The 16,072-nt window shown below is 42.9% G+C and overlaps 1 protein-coding gene across 8 annotated transcripts in view; it reads right to left on the reverse strand.

The window, feature by feature from the left end:
- Window positions 1-16,072, reverse strand: part of HIVEP2 (HIVEP zinc finger 2) — a 138,520-nt gene that overhangs the window by 37,130 nt on the left and 85,318 nt on the right. For 5 of the 8 annotated variants that reach the window (XM_051801596.1, XM_051801592.1, XM_051801594.1 and 2 more), the window contains one exon: window positions 14,811-14,908. The exons of 1 other annotated variant lie outside the window; for it this stretch is intronic. The gene's annotated coding sequence lies outside the window, so the exon portion shown is untranslated. Of the gene's footprint in view, window positions 1-13,831; window positions 13,931-14,515; window positions 14,598-14,810; window positions 14,909-16,072 lie in introns of all 8 variants that reach the window. 2 more of the 8 variants (XM_051801595.1, XM_051801593.1) reach the window with 2 other exon arrangements.

The raw sequence follows: 16,072 nt of genomic DNA on the forward strand, positions 1-16,072 counted from the left end.
ATGTACAAAGGAGAAGATTAGATTTAAAAAACAGCAGGAAAGTGTATTAGAAAAACAAAAAATTACCTTCACCATACAGTGAAGAAAACACTGGTTATTACATGGTATTTTCCAAAGTTGTGTAGAATACACAATTTTGTGTACACAATTTTGTGTACCTTTTCCCCAAAGCTCTGCACTGTAGGGCTGGTTATATGTGACAGGCAAAGCCTGGCAGCCTCTCCTGGCTCCCAACAGGGTGGGGGCAATGGCAGCACTGCCCCACCATCCCTTAGGGGCTTCAACTGAGAGGGGCAACTTCAGCTCCTCTACACACACATGGGCCTTCCGCCTTTCAGTGCCTCCACAGGAGAGTTTTAGCTGTGCACAAATTAAATTTAAAACCAAGAAAAGGTCTGACTCGAAATAATTTCAGGGAAAGAAAATGGGAACTTTTCAATCAGATCCATCCCCTGGTGGCTTCACTGTGCAGTGGCACAGCTAGCAGACAGGGTAGGAAAGGACAGTCACATATGGCGGAGCAGGGCAAGAGGCTGCATGACCACATCCAGCCCAGCCCTGTTCAGTGCCATCTCCCTCCTTCCCTGGGTGCTCCAGTGCTGCCATTTCACTTCTTGCCCTCTCTGCTGCTGGAACCACAATGAGTATCTGCTGGAATGGTATTATGCCCATCCCAGGGGGTTTCAAGGGTACACAAAATTTCACTGTCCAAACAATACCTGGTCATAATACAGGCAAGATAATGAGAAGAAGTAAAACAAAACAGGGTGGTTAACTGCTTTTTGGTAAGTTCCCACTATAGGCTTTCTCCTTTGGCCAATGTTTAAACTGTGGGTGTTGGAAACTTATTGTCCAAATGCAGAATCACAGAACCTTTTAGCTTGAAAAAGACCTCTAAGATCATTAAGCCCAACCATTAATTTAACACTGCCAAGTCCACCACTAAACCATGCCCCTAAGTGCCACATCTACAAGCCTTTTAAATACCTCCCAGGATGGTGACTCAGCCACTTCCCTGGATAGCCTGTTCCAATGCTTGACCACCCTCTCCATGAAGAAAGTTTTCCTAATATCCAAACTAAACCTCCCCTTGTGAAACTTAAGACCATATCCTCTTGTCCTAAAGCAATTCCCTAACTTGTGCCTTCACAAACACATGGCACAGGTGGGGTGGGAGACCAGACGCACTGGCTTCCTGCACCTCAGGTGGGACAGCAGTCCCCCAATGGCATTTTCCACAAAATAAAAGTCTACAGTTGGTTGCAGCGTCACCAATTTCACACCCTGGGTAGGAGCACCCCACCACGGGTAAATGGAAGCAGCAGGCAGGACAGCATGGGAGGTTGCAACAGAAGCCATGGGAGGCAGTAAGAAGATACGGTGCTAAGTAAAGAGGGGCTGCACTATCTCACATCTTCCTACATCCTGCCACAGGTCGCTTTTCCTGCCACAGCCTTCTCCCTCCCGCCCCTGCGTGGTGTCAGTTTCCCCAGTGTGCACTCCCCTCCCACTCACCAACACGTAATGCACACCATGATTTATGTCACCTCTCCAATCTGGCCCCGCATCTCTGAGGTGCAAGCAATAGATGCAGTTTGTGAAAGGTTAGGATTAGTACTTTTTGGCAATTGCAGCAGGCAAGCAGCTCAGATCATAATGCAATTTTTCCCTCACGAAGACCTGTAGGAGGCGGGAGCAGGTCGCCAGGGGCCTGGTGCCTGCTGCTCATTGACATATGTCCTCACTGCTGGGCAAAAGGGCAGGTCCAATTAGGTATCTTTTATTATTGATGTTCTGCTGCTTCATCTGTTGATCATGTATCCTCCTCTCAGCCCCTTTGCGCCCCAGCCTGTGTAATGCACTGACATCCACAGAGACACTGCTCTACCTGGGACAGCTCATGAGGAAATCTGGTGGAGAACAGGCACCGTCCTTTTGCAGACTTGAGCAAGAGGTGGAACAGCAGAGAAGTTGAACAGATCACTGTAACTAGGATCCTCAAGCTAAAAAGATGAGAAATATGAGATATCTGACCTGTGGGCAGTAATAATTACAATGTATTATTAACAAAACTCAGGTTTCATCATTAACTTGACTCGGGTTTCAAGTGCTGATCTCACCCTAATCATCCTCCAAATTACATTCAATCTTTTCCTCATAGCAGAAGAACCATTACAGCAAGGAAGTCTGCTAGTAACTTACACTGAAGAGAAAGCACAGGTAAAAATGAACTATAAATACCATAATCAAGCAAGAGCAAAAAATTACAGACATTTTAAGTTGTTCGAACTCAGGGTAATCTCACCACCTGGATCTGATTCTGCCAGAAAGATGGAATCTCTAACTTTAAAGCAGCTGAGAGGAAAGGGTTCACTGTCAGTGCATGTTGCATATGGCACAGCTGACCTGACCCTTCTTCTGTAAAGACTCCACTCCCCTCAAAGGTGTCAGTCAAGTGACAGCTCCTCTCTTGGATCTCAAAACATGAGAAAGGCCACCTACATGTTTGCTATAATGAAGTAGCCAACTGTCTCAGTCACGACCCAACTGCTGCAACAAAAAAACCCTTGTATGATTTTGTTCCTCTACCAAGCTCATCATCAGAGGAATGAAGACCTTCAAAAGCTTTTCCTCAACCCCTAAGTGTGAGATGAAAATGCCATTTTAATTGTGGATCAGTGAGGTCTGCTTGAGTAAAATAAACCACATTGCTCAGATGCAACTGCATAACAGGGAGCCTAATTGCTCTGCTAGCATCAACAAAGAGCTGCCGGTTCATTAGAGCAAGCTGGAGGAGCTGTTGTATGCATCTTCATAAGCTGGGCGTATTTGATTGCAAAACCGCTATGGATGTTTGATCCAAAATTCAGCCTCTGATTTCTGATCAGCAAAACTTAAAAGCAAAAAAGCTACCAGTCTGGTATTTTTCTTCATAGCTTTCTTCAGGGTAACAATTCGCTTTTCTCCTTGATCTGTTCAAGGATGTCAAATTTAATCTTAACATAGGATTTGAACTTCTATATTCTATATAAACTTGCTTAGAAAAAAAAAGCAGGAAGAACGGAACTGATGTGAATCAAATTGCAGTTTCACATGGCAGCTGGAAGATGCTGGCAGTTAAGCTGCTATCCTGGAGTCTGCCTGCATCAGGACCTTGCCAGAAAGAGCAAAGGGCAGAGGAAGGCCAGAAAAAGGCCAGTGGAGGTCAAAGGCAGCCACATTTCCTACCGACTGCTCAGAGGAGGTTTGGACAGCAGGCAACCAGGCAGATGGCAGAAGAAACAAACTTCCATCTTGTGCAACAGGGAAACAATTTGATGAATCACACTACAGGGGAATGTGGCAGCTAGTCCTGCCAAGATGTCCAGGGACATCCTTTGCTAGGGGCAGTTCTTCACCCCTTCTGGGAGACCACACTGGTGTGCTCAGGTTTGTCTGTCCACCTGCTCCTTCCCTCATCATAAAGCTCAGATAAACCATGGCCCTGCTTTATGCTTTAAGAATATATATTTATTTTTCCACCACAACCATCTTTAGACCAGATATTTTCTGAATGGAAAACATAAATGTAACTTCAGGCAGATACCTGCCTCAGCAAGTCTATTTTCTACAACTCAAACTCCACATACGAATACATACACATATGGACTCAGACATATCTGCATAAAGAGGTCCATTTGCCTGGGCGTTTGTTAATGAATGCCTGGCAGTTAGATGAACTCCGCAAGTGCATCCAGTAGTTTTTCATTTTTTAAAGAAAAGGTTATTTACGCTTCTAGGAACAAAGCATTGATGAATTTGCTTATAAAATGTACCATCCATGTATACAAATTCAAATCTCCTCCCCCCCCCCCTTTTTATGCAGTCTGAATCAGCTTGTGGGAAAGTTAACAGAAATAATCCACCAGTGAAATGGAAAGTGGATCAAACCAGTAAAACATAAGCTTTCAATATAGCAGAAAACTCCACACGGAGTGCTTTCAGGAAAATCACTCAAATGTAGAGCTACCCACTGGGCTGAAGGCGCGGGTAGGTCAGCTCTTTGCATGACCAGGACCATGCTCTGCTTTTCACCCAAGGTGCTCATCAGGTCATGAATTAAATGACTACAGCTGGTTTCCAGGATCTCTTTCCTGTGGCTAGCAATCTCACATAGAAATAATAAAAGTACTGATACTGTAAATTATTTCTAGAAACATCTTTTTAATCACAGAGCTGCTGCAAGATACCTTTCTTCCAGTAGCAGTAAGAGTGAGTCCAGGAAGCACAGATCACCTGCCAGCATTAAAAGAAGAACACATCTAAAACCATAGATTCAAGTTGTCAAAATACTGCTTGTTACAGGAATTTCATCCATGCTAACACTCTGCTAGAGCAGTCCAGGTAATAACAGCAATAAAAAACAACAAGGAAAAAGTTAAAGTACACTAATACAAATGGGACAGCGTTGCTCACGGATATTTTTAAGTCCCAGTAGTGTTGATCCACCCATGAGCAGGTCTAGATTTATAGCAAAGGAAAGAGTAAGTGGATGACTACCCCACAGGATGTCTCTATTTAAAAAGGTGTCTGCCTTGCCTGAAAATCAAGATCACACCTCTGAAATTCCCACCTGTCGAACACTTTCTGTTCCCTCCTTGGTATTTTTTCAAGTGAACTGTGCTGCTGTAAGATTATTTTTCTGTGATTTTCCACAAAAGTAGATACAGATGGAACCGTGGACAAGCACTGAAAGCATCAAACCCACAGGAGACTTAGCCTTTGTCCCACTTGAGAAATGGATACGATGACAGCTTGAGTGGACTCTGAATCCAAGTTTTAATTAGAGAGAAGGTGAAATCAGTCAAACCTACCTCTTGCTCAAACACTACTCTTTCCTCAGTATCCTCTGTTCTCCAGAAAAAAATGGTCTTCTCCCTGTTGCTGACCATTTATGTAGACACAGGATCCAAACTCTTTCCCACTGTGTCCTCACCAACTGCATGTTGTCTACCTTTCCACCAAGAGCCTCCAATAAAAGCTTCCTTTAATAGAGTTGTCCTGACTCACAGGTAAAGTGGGGGGAGGGAAGCTGACCTCGCTGCAGCATCAAGAGTCTCTGACGCATTTTGGGAGGCTGTGGTTTCGGGTCTGAAAGAATTCAGCCTTGTTTTCAATTAGGTTTTATAAAATTAACTTCCAAAATATCACCCTATAGCTCCGTGTCCATTTGAAACTTGATATTGTTTAGTGGTTCAACTTAGCACTATTCAGGGCTTTAGTCGTATGCTAGGCAAAATAGCAATACTCACCAGCAGAAGAGAGTTTCTCAGAAACGCAGTCACCCAGGCTCCTGACTGGCTCCACCTCTTGTCCACCCACTCCCAGTTTCAGACATTTCACATTCCAAAACTGGAAGTGTCTATGCAACATAAGGTCACATTATTGCACAACATGCTCCACTCCTTCTAAGAGCCACTGCATCCTCAAAAGTACATCAGCTCTAACAGCAAGAGAGCTGTTTACAGTGAATTTCTATCTGAGTGGGAGTATTTTCTCCACGAATCTTATAACAAGGACATGACGTGTATGACTCTTCCCTACATTTGGTAAAATTGTTACTGAGATGGTATTTATTCAATACTTCCACATCAGCATGCCTTCCCCTTTAAGCTGCCTTTTGAAAAATTGAGAATTCATTTTTACACTTCCCCAAAGTATTTCTGTGCTGGATAATTTTAGGACACGCTAAACAGAACAATTTCTGCCTATCTTAAATTTAGAACTGAGGCCATTTGTAGCCTTTGCAATGCAACCATGAAATACAGCTGATTGTCACGAATGTAGGTTTTGCCAATTGTTTCTTTCTTGCCAAATGGTGGGAATAATTGCTATGATCCTTCCTTCAGTTAGTCTTCAAATTCTAACAGGTGAATAAAAACTCCAGTTTCAATTACAACTGAGGAATACCTTCCCTTTTAGTATAGAGGATTAAATGTGCAGTAGGCTTTATTTTTTCCCCAAAGCACAGCACACAGGTGAAAATGGTGGAGTCACACTGTGTTATCTTTGAAACCATATTCAGCTTTTTGGCACAATTAAGTCTTTGCTGTTAACATTTAAAGCCTATTTGGTGTTCCCTTGAATGCCAGTGGCTTACGTTGGTATGTCCTAAAGGCAACTGTTGACATATTTAAATAAAGAATTAATGACCAGTCCTTATGTGCCCCCTCTTCTTTCTACTCAGATCTGTCACCTTTGTCTTCAGCACCACTGAAGCAGCTGAGCAGTGGGGAAGCAGAAGGGATTGGGGCGAGGAGGGATCCCACCATCATCTGGTAAGAATGGTGATGCTGGCTGGGCTAATGGCTAAGGCAGCTCTCAAAAACCCCTCCTGATTTCACAGTCAAGCAAGTTCTCCATAAGCCATCACTTCTATCCTCTCAGAAGGAAGAAGGTTCAGACTCAGCGTTCACAAATCTGATTCAAGCTACTCAGTGAAAATTATGATGGTCAAAACAAACCAGTGACAGAATAAGAGGGAATGGGAAATACAGAGAATCCTACGAGAAGGGCAGAACAAGGGACAGAGCAGGGTGCATTAGATGTGCTGGCATTGTGCTCTGCTGCAGGTGAAGGTAGCCCAGGATTTTCACTCTGAGTCATTCATTTGGAACATACGACTGAGAGTCAACTGCCCTTTGTCACATGGAAGAGATACTTAAAATGGAGCCAATGGCTTAAAGTTACTTAGCTCCTCTTTGGTCTGTTAGCAAGTAAAAGATTAGACTGTAATATTTAACCACAACTCCCATGCCTTTCTGAGAAGCACAGAGAAGGCTGCCTGAAGGAAAGTCAGACATTGACCATGCTGCTTCCTGTGTCCACCGGGTGAAGAAATCTGCACCTGCCTTCACACTCATGTAGATAGTGAGCTTCCTCCAGTGCACTGGCTGTCATGCAGTGCACTTTCTGGTACAGCCCATTTCCTCATAGAGGACATTTCTCTCAGGGACAGCAGGGACTAGAACTCTGTACATGCAACCGGTCATGATCATCAAAGCTGCCAGCTGGTCACCACCCAATATAGCCAAAGGTCTAGTGCTGTGAGTAGAACTGGCTGCATGTCTAAATGAGAACAGGATGAAGAACTGCTGAGAGATAGCAACACAAAGAAAAAGATTCATAAGAGTCTGGAGACACAGTACGATAAAGAGAACCCAGCACCTACTACAAATCTTGGTGAACTATTCAAACTGCTAGTTTAAATAGTAAAAGTGGTATGTGTATTCATTCTATTTTAACATTCATGCATAAGAGATCACTGTGTGACATGATGAACACCTTGGTGCCATCAGCATTCCTCTCCCTTCCCATATGCTCAGCACCAGGTGTCCAGTCATCTACAGTAATGTCCCATCCATTATCCAGCTGCCCTTCGTAGAGACTGTCAGGGCAGACAATGAAGCAAGATGTGTGTGGGAGTCCTTCACCTTGTCGTATGACCTTAGCCAATTTTATAGTCACTTAAATGTACTTACTTTTTATTCCCCATTAATGTTAAATGGAATCCAAGAGTTTTACAACTCTCCTAGACATTTTAAATGACCAGTAAAAGATACACAAATGTGGGAAACTGAGTTTGAACAGCAAAGATATAAGTTCACAAATGAGCAAGGGTTCCCTGGTTTCCCAGGGTTTGGGGCCTCTCTTTTAGAACTTGTTTCACTTTGACATCGGTTTTTTAGTAGTTAGTAGACTTTTTCACACAAGTGACTGCAATACAGTGTGGGACATGAAGATTGTCAAGGTGACCTGCCCACGGAAACTTCTTAAGCATAAAGTTTTTGTATTGCCATTTACCCTGAGACAAGTGTGATAATAGGCAGATGCAACTTAATGGCAACTGAAACCATTTTAGCTCAGTTCAGCTAATCAAAGATCTTCATGGAGTAAGGTGACTTAAAGGGAAGTATTTCATTCAGAGATTTCCATGGGAAACAAAAAAATAAAAATAGCAATATGGAGATTTTCCAGTGGAAAACTTGTTCTTGTGGAAATTCCGCTTTCAATTGACAAATTGTTTTTATGGGAAATTCCTAAGAAGCTGTAGGCACAGCCCTCATGCTGAGAAGTTTAAAAGCAGCTCATGTCTGACCCAGCGCCCTCAGATTTCCCACATCAGATAAACTGCAAGAGCAGAGTCTTCATCTTTCTCTTACTCCCAGGCATACCCTTGCAGCACACACACGGTCCCACTACAGGCATGACAGTACATTGACTGCAGTGTCATATAGTTATAGATGTGATGCTTGAAGGATTAATTTTTTAATGTCCCAAATCAAGACTAATTACAGGCTCTTATATGAGCTGTCTCTAATGCTCTGATAGCTCTGACACTGGCAAAGCTGTCATTGACTTCAGCAACAGGTTTGCCTGCACTAGGGATTGCAGGTTTGGGAGAACCTTAAATGAAGCTCCTCACAGTAGCTTGCATCAGGGAAAGAGAACTCGGGGTTGACTTTTATGTGATTATGTGAATGGTCACAAATCATTGGTATAACTCCATTGTTATTAATTGTTTTACAATGGGTGAAAGCTGTCAGTAAGAACTACACGCTCTACAGCTACAATCACAGAGAGTAAGACAAACATTTTTAGTGAGCTTGCTAAGGGTCTTCTAAACTTGCAGAAGGAACACCCCTTTACAGTGATATTAGGAAAGCATAAACCATTCATTATAATACATATTCTATTAACCACTTTAACATGAATCATCATACTGTGTAAACAGGCTGGAAATCATATTTATGGTAGGGCTGTAAGTATCTCAGAATGTCAAGAGGAAGAAAAAAGCTATTACAGTAAGCAGGCTTGTACAACCCCTCACAGTCCAGAAAGGCACTGAACACTTAAATCATTCACCGAAACATTTGCAGAGATTTGCAATATTTCTGTACCAGGCCTGTATTTTTACAACAATGCATTTTTAACACAAAATAAAATTTAGGTCCCTTTGAGCAAAAAAGTTCATTCTACTGACTGTATGGGACTGGTATTTACAGCTTACTCTGATGAGTGACACTGCCTCTTTCCCAGCTACCTTCTGTCCTATACAGTCCATTCAACAGTAGAGTGGATCCAGCATCCCCCAAACTGAGTCGAGCTGGAGGAGCTCAAGCACAGCAGAGCTATGGAAGGAGCAGGACCCCCAAGGTGCCATTGAGGAGGTTGCTGGCAGTTGGCTGCCTGCCAGGGCCTGAGGGCTACAAGGTGAAGGAGTGGACAAAGGCCACTGCTCAGCTGCTACACTGACCTTCAGTTATGCTGATCTGTGATGGGAATGCACCCCCTGGACATGATCATGTTTCTAAACCACATGCTTTCTTGGCTATCTGCAGCACTACATACACACACGTGATACTGAGTTCGCACACATGCAGAGCCCATGTCCATACTGTACACGAGGCCAGCAAGTTCCCCTCTAGCTCTAACCACAAAGTGACTAGTCAGCTACAGCAGGGCTACTGCTGCTCTGCACCCAGGCAGGACAGCAAGCACATGTGCTCCCCAAGGCATGCTCCATGGTTTTAACAATCGTACACGCAAAGTCAAATTGCAAGTAACTTGATTTTCAGAGATGGGTTAAAAAAACCCTGTGTCTCTCTACCTGAAGGAATTAGTCTTTTGAGACATCACAATAACAAAATAAAATTGCAATGAAAACCTTATTGATGCAAGCTTTGTTACTGAAGTGACAAGAAGGGCATTGATTTTCATAGTCAGGCATTTGAAGAATATCGCACATCCTAGAGAGTGTAAACTGTCTTTTCCAGTATATAACAGAGTTAGTTCTACTATACTGAAGCACATGTGACAAGAGAAGAGGGCCCGGGCCCTTCTCCATATTCTCTGCATACCTGTTACTATCACACAGCTGCTCTCAAGTCTACAGTTTCCTGTGCAGTACAAACTGCATACCACTTCCCCTACGGAAAAAAAAGCCTTGCTTGTTCTTAATTGACGATGGAAATACTGTCATATTTTCCACTAGCCAAGCTTGAAACCATTACTGAACGAACCTTCATTAATTTTTCCACAACATTTTGCAGAAATGTCAGGAAGCAGCTGCACCAGAAATGATTAACTGTCTTTATCACTAGGGCTTCACTGGCAACTTCAAATTATATAGGTTTTCTTCTTTCAAAAATCTACGTTTAGTAGATTATGTTTTTTGTTATTCTTTAGTTGACTATCTCAATACACTATTTTCTCTTCCAAAGTATCCAATGGCACAGGTTCAGTGGCAGACAGACATTTTACAACCAGTGGAAGAATTTGTACAGTTTGGAGCTGCATACTTCCAGGAAAAGATTGCTTCCTGTAGATTTCTCAGCTGTGTCTTTCTTGGATCAAATTCAATGAAATCCACAACTTGCAGTCAGATTGTATTTGCCAGTTAGACTGAATTCATTACACTGACATAAACTCCTCTTGCTGCATTTTCTTATTCCCTTCCTTTCCTGTCCTCCTCTTTTCCCTCTTTTCTCTCCCCACACTCTCCTTCTCATCTTTTCTTTGAGCTACACCATGTGTCAAAACTTACCATACAATGCCCTGTATATATTCTGGCAAAAACAAGTGGAAGAGTACACATCACCAGTACACATCACATGCTAACGCTAAGATGCTAGGAGGCTTGGTACCAAATGAAAGTGCAGCCATCTGGAGGTAACTCCTAGTGTGGATCTGAGATTCCCAACTGGTTGAAACTTTGCAGTCTGAGAACTTTTTTAACAAAGCGTCAGTGAGCAAAAGACTCCACTCACACAGATTTGCATAGGGCACTAGATATTACGTAATTTTTTCAAAAATGTAAATACTTCAAATTTCTGATAAGAACATAGTAAGGTTCATAGGACTACTTTTAAAGACCAACATAATAGTATAGTGTATTGTCCGCATTTTGAAATACTTAATTTAGGGTTATTACAGTATAGCATGTCACAATAATTCTGCATATATGTCACTGGCAGATTTAAAATTGCTGTTGTTCATTCTATGTCTTCATTGAAGCTGTAAGCCTTGAATCTGTAACCTTAAGATATTTTTAGACAGAGGAAAACATAGATGCAAATAGGTATATACATGTATTGGAAGTAAGATAAAATTAATCCCATCAAGTGAGGGTTTCAGTGGTTCAGTGTTCATGCTGTTATGACCCCCTATACCTAACAAAAGATAGGTTACTTGCAGAAATTATACAGAAATGAAACATATATAGAGGTTTATCTACATATCCTTCCTGCTGCCTATAATTCAAAATTATTTGCATTTTTTGCTTTTTAAAAATGTCCCTTTCACAGCAGCGAACATTGCAACACACAGCTCTGCCCGGGGAGAGCCAGACAGTGATGCCCTCACCCTGTGCTGGGTCAGCTCTGAACGCCTTCAGTGGCTTCAGGACAGCTGGCAGACCCTAGCCCAGGATGCCTACCACAGGCCAGCATCGTTACTTAATTGATACAATGCTGGCTACAAAAAACCAGCTCTGTTTTTAAATTACCAAGATATTTGCTTAGATAGCAGAAATCGCAGTACACCATATTCTGCTTAAAATACGCCTGAATATATATGGGTTCTATTACAAGATATGAAATACTGCCAAAAGTATGCAGATTTTTTTTTTAAGGATTCAGCTTTATAATACACAACGCCAAATTTATCCTTCACGATATCCTTATCTGTCTCTGCTCTAGTTTGAAGGCAGTAGGTCGCGGAGCCAGAGGATCTCAAGGACCGTGTCCTTCCTCATGTCAATGCGCTACCAGCTATCACAGCGCCGTCCGCGGCTGTGCGAGCCATATATTGCGTACGGGCAGCGATGAAGTTGTTAAATTTCATTAAACAGGCGCTGATTTTTATGGCTTCTCGGTGTTGGTTTTGTTGGGGTTTGGGGGGGGGGGGGAGGTGGGGACACTGAAATAAACAGACTGGGAAGATGGACACCTCCCCGCAGGCGCACCCCCTCGCCAGCAGGAGGGTGCCGCAGTTGCCCGAGGGGACACAGGGACTGCCAGGCGGAAGCTGCGCCAGGCTCGGGCTTTTCCCTTCCACGCCCCGTTCGGCCCCGGCCCGCGGCCAGCGCCCCCCCGTCCCCGCGGCCCCCGGGGAGCGCCAGAGCCTCCGCGGTTCCGCCTGTGCAGCCCCTTCGTGCCCGAAACCGGGAGCCTGGAGGGTGCAGTGCCCGCTTCTGCCCCGTCTGAACGTTTTCCAGTCTCATTCTCCCTACCCCAGGTTGTCAGGGAACTGGCAAATGAATTTTTTGTCCCTGCCACCGTGCTCGGCCTCCTCCGGGACGTGAGAGAACATGTTTTTCCTCTCTCTGGCTAATAGTGGGACCAGAAATGAGTGCTCTCCCTCCCCCCCCCGAGGTTGCACATCTTGAGCTCGAAACTGCAGGAAGACACAGCCTCCTTCTGTTTACACTGTGAGCAAGGACCAGCGGGATCTGGGGGCAATGTCACAACAAAAAGAGAGACCTTGAACTTGCTTCACCCTTTGCATAGTAATTTATATTTGGGTAAAGTGGATAACAGCTCCTTTAGCACTAGGGTAGTGGCATTTTATGCTCGCTCGGCATTCACTTTACCCAGGTATAAATAGCAAAAGGTTTCAGGCGGTAGAAAATCAGGACCAGTATCTTCAAAGGATTCTCAGCCAAAATAAAGCAGCTAGTCCTCCACACCACAGTTTGAGCAATCTTGCTCAGCTGAAGGAATCATTCCCTGAAGGGTGCCTGGGACTGCTGGTTTGGCAACATTACATGCTCTGGTCTTCAGAGAAAATTTGCCTTCCTACCACTCTGTATCTAGTGGTGGAATCAGACTGCAAGCTTTCACCTGTGAAGTAGGCATAACAGGATTCACTTTCTTAATGGGAGCATTTTATTAGCTCACACAGCGTATTTACTACCAGTATTAAGTACTTGCCTTAATATCCTTAAGCACATGAGGTAGTGATACATATTCTCATAGTTACAATAACATCGGTTTGAACTCTGTTAATTGAGAGCATCTATTCTAATATTCAATAGTTCCAAGCAAAAAGTGAAGCATGCCATTACTTGGCTGACACATTATTGGAGAGGGTTCTCAGCGTTCAGGAGAGCCACAGCAATAATGCCCAATGCACCCAAGTACCATTAAGTTACATGCTAACGAAACTTGAAAAATTTATGCTAAAACCCCACTTCAGAGGATGGCCACCATGCTCTTGTGTACCAAACTTCTCAGTTTTCCACTTAAATCCTGCCTGATGAGTCAGGGCTAGGTTTCCATATTGCAGCAGTATTCCATTACTCCTGCTTATAAATTTCACACGCTGTTAATGCTTTCCAAACTGGCAACAGAGCTCAGGGGTGCATGAGGACAGTTTGTTTTCCTGCTGAACTTTAAACAGAAATTCCACAGGACCTCTGGTGGGGGTGATGCCTCCTTTTTTGCCAACATGTTTGTTGGTAACAGCCCTGCTGACAGCCATCCATTTGCACCCTCTCACCCACCTCTGATCCCAGGCTGTGGGGAAATACCTCTTTTGGCTCTAAGAGACTGCAGAGGAGAAAAACACAGATACACATGACTTCCATTGCAAGGACCTTGAGAGAGACCCATAAGAAGAGACATTCCATATAGCACCACCCTGGTCTGTAGAATATTTGGGATCAGTTCCAGGGTTGAGCAAAAGTTCAACGGATTGCCCATTTAACCCCTTCTTTCCTTCAGTTTATATATGGAATGAAACAGAGGTCCAACATTATTTATATAATTCTGAAAAGCCTGGGAAGGATTACCTCAATATAGGTTCTGTGTTTTCTTTGAACACCTTCTCCTGTGGTCATGATATCACATGAGAATCTCCAGTGTCTTCCTTATATACCTAGCTCCTATGGCTGCAGATAAATATTGGATAATAATAAAAAAAAGTGTCAATGTTTTTCTTAACTTTTCACTATTTCAAGCTAATCTTATTAAATTCTGAAGGCCGACAATTCTCTGACCATCAAGGATGTGTCTGTACAGAGAAGATGAGAGAAAAGGAGGTTCTCAGTGCTTCAGGTCATCTACAGCAACAAAAGTAACTGTGTGTACACAGGCACAGTTTTCGAGACCAAGTCAATGTGAATCCTGTCCAACCTGTGACTAGCAACCCAAATAAACGTGGAGCTGCAATCAGTACCTGAAAATAGACCTTTTCTTGACAAGATAAACTGTCTTCTGAACTAACCAATGCCACAGTAAGACTGCTGTTGGGCACCCACTAACTTTAAGCTAGCTTAGGTGTTATTGTATATAACAATGTCAGCAATTTCTATGTACCCAAGTGTTCAAGACCCAGAGGAAAAATTAAACCTTGAACAGTATTGTCAATGGTGCACTTGAAATGACAAGATGGTCAAGCAGAAATCACCAACTTAAATTTTAGGACAATTTAAATAAAAAACCCCAAACATTTCAAATATAAAAACCTCACCCACCATTTCTTCTTCTACTTTTACGAGCACATTTTTCTCGTTATTTGGTTCAAAAAGTGTGCTTCCTGGGTACTTAATGCAAAAACTGTGTAAGAGAAGGGAAAGTGGTAAACTAAGTATGTGGACAAAGCAAAGACAGAACACGTAATCTGCCTCAAAAGACAAAGGCTTCTGATTTCAGCAAGAGTTGACTTCAGTTGTAACAAAAGGACGCATAATCATTTCTGAGAATGAAAAACTATGCACTCAGACCCGCTCCCTCAGTTCATGCAAAATCACTCTTCCTTTGCTCTCCTACCTGGCTGCTGCCATCAAAGGTGCAAGTGAGTAATGGTTCCAGTCAAGGCAATTTGGTTCACTACGCCAGCGAATATGGCTGTTGACTCTCTCTTCCACCTATTTGGAAAATAAATATTAAATATTTTTAAGGACTGCGGACAATTTAGCCTTGCTGTTTGATTTTATAACCTAGTTAAGACTATGGCGCTGGCTACATGAAAACATGTAAGAACTTCAGAGATTCAGTCACAGTCCTTCTTGCTACCTTCAGGGCAATGTGGCAGGAGCAATCAGTAGCTCTCCTATGGTTTTCAACTTGCTGTCAGCTAGAATATGCATCAACTAATATATGCCAAAATGAAAACAATAGACATACAAGACCAACAGGTGCATACAATGATGTCTTTTCAAAAATAATGTATAAAACAAGCAGGGTAAACACACAAAGCATGAAGTGCCTTTGTAGTTTCTTTACCTTTAGACCTTGCAGTTCCAAGTGTTCTGCCTAATTTCTGTCTAATTTGAAAAGATCATGCCCAAATCAGAATTTTAGAGCACATATTTTTTAATTAAATGCAAATACTTCCCTGTTATTAAACTGGAGTGGTGTGATTGGTTTTCATTCTGCTTCTTTCCCATTTAGCACTGTGCTTTAAAAGTGAGATCACCCATAGAAATTCCCTTTTCCATATGATGCTAGTCTGTTTCAGAAAATAAGTTATTAGTGTACACTGTGAAATCAGTCATAAACCTTATATCTCTATTTACATGTGATGGTACTCTGGGAAAGACCACAAAAAAAGTACTCACTGTATACAGAGGACTTGCTGTAGCCATGTATGCAGGAGTGTATGCCTGTGTGTCCAAGGCACATAGCACCAGGAGATATGTTCATTAATGTGTTAGATGCATTAGACAGCCTACAGGCTGCCCTGTTTACACCTGCAGGGAATGGGTTATGAAATGCACGGAGGCTACCTCTGATCAGGGTATACAGGCAACGCATCAGGAACTGGAGACTCATATCTAATTTGTACGCAATAGAGCTGACTAAAATCCCTACCTTGGTAATGCTGAGGCAACAAACCTTCAGTGATCTTCAAGTGACAATATACTCCAACCAGCCTGGCTGTTCTCATTTTGTGAAGACCAGTACGTGTGTTTTGCCCAGGGCACTTTCTTTCAGGCTTCCCTGCGTCCTTGAACATCCACATGTGAGATGCCAGGTGATGTGACAAGGATAGGCAGAGTGTGGGCATCCCAGATTGCATGTGCTCCTGG

This window comes from Manacus candei, unplaced genomic scaffold (genome assembly GCF_025592945.1).
Source record: "Manacus candei isolate 608988 ecotype Guabito, Panama unplaced genomic scaffold, ASM2559294v1 h1tg000052l, whole genome shotgun sequence".
Lineage (NCBI taxonomy): Eukaryota > Metazoa > Chordata > Aves > Passeriformes > Pipridae > Manacus > Manacus candei.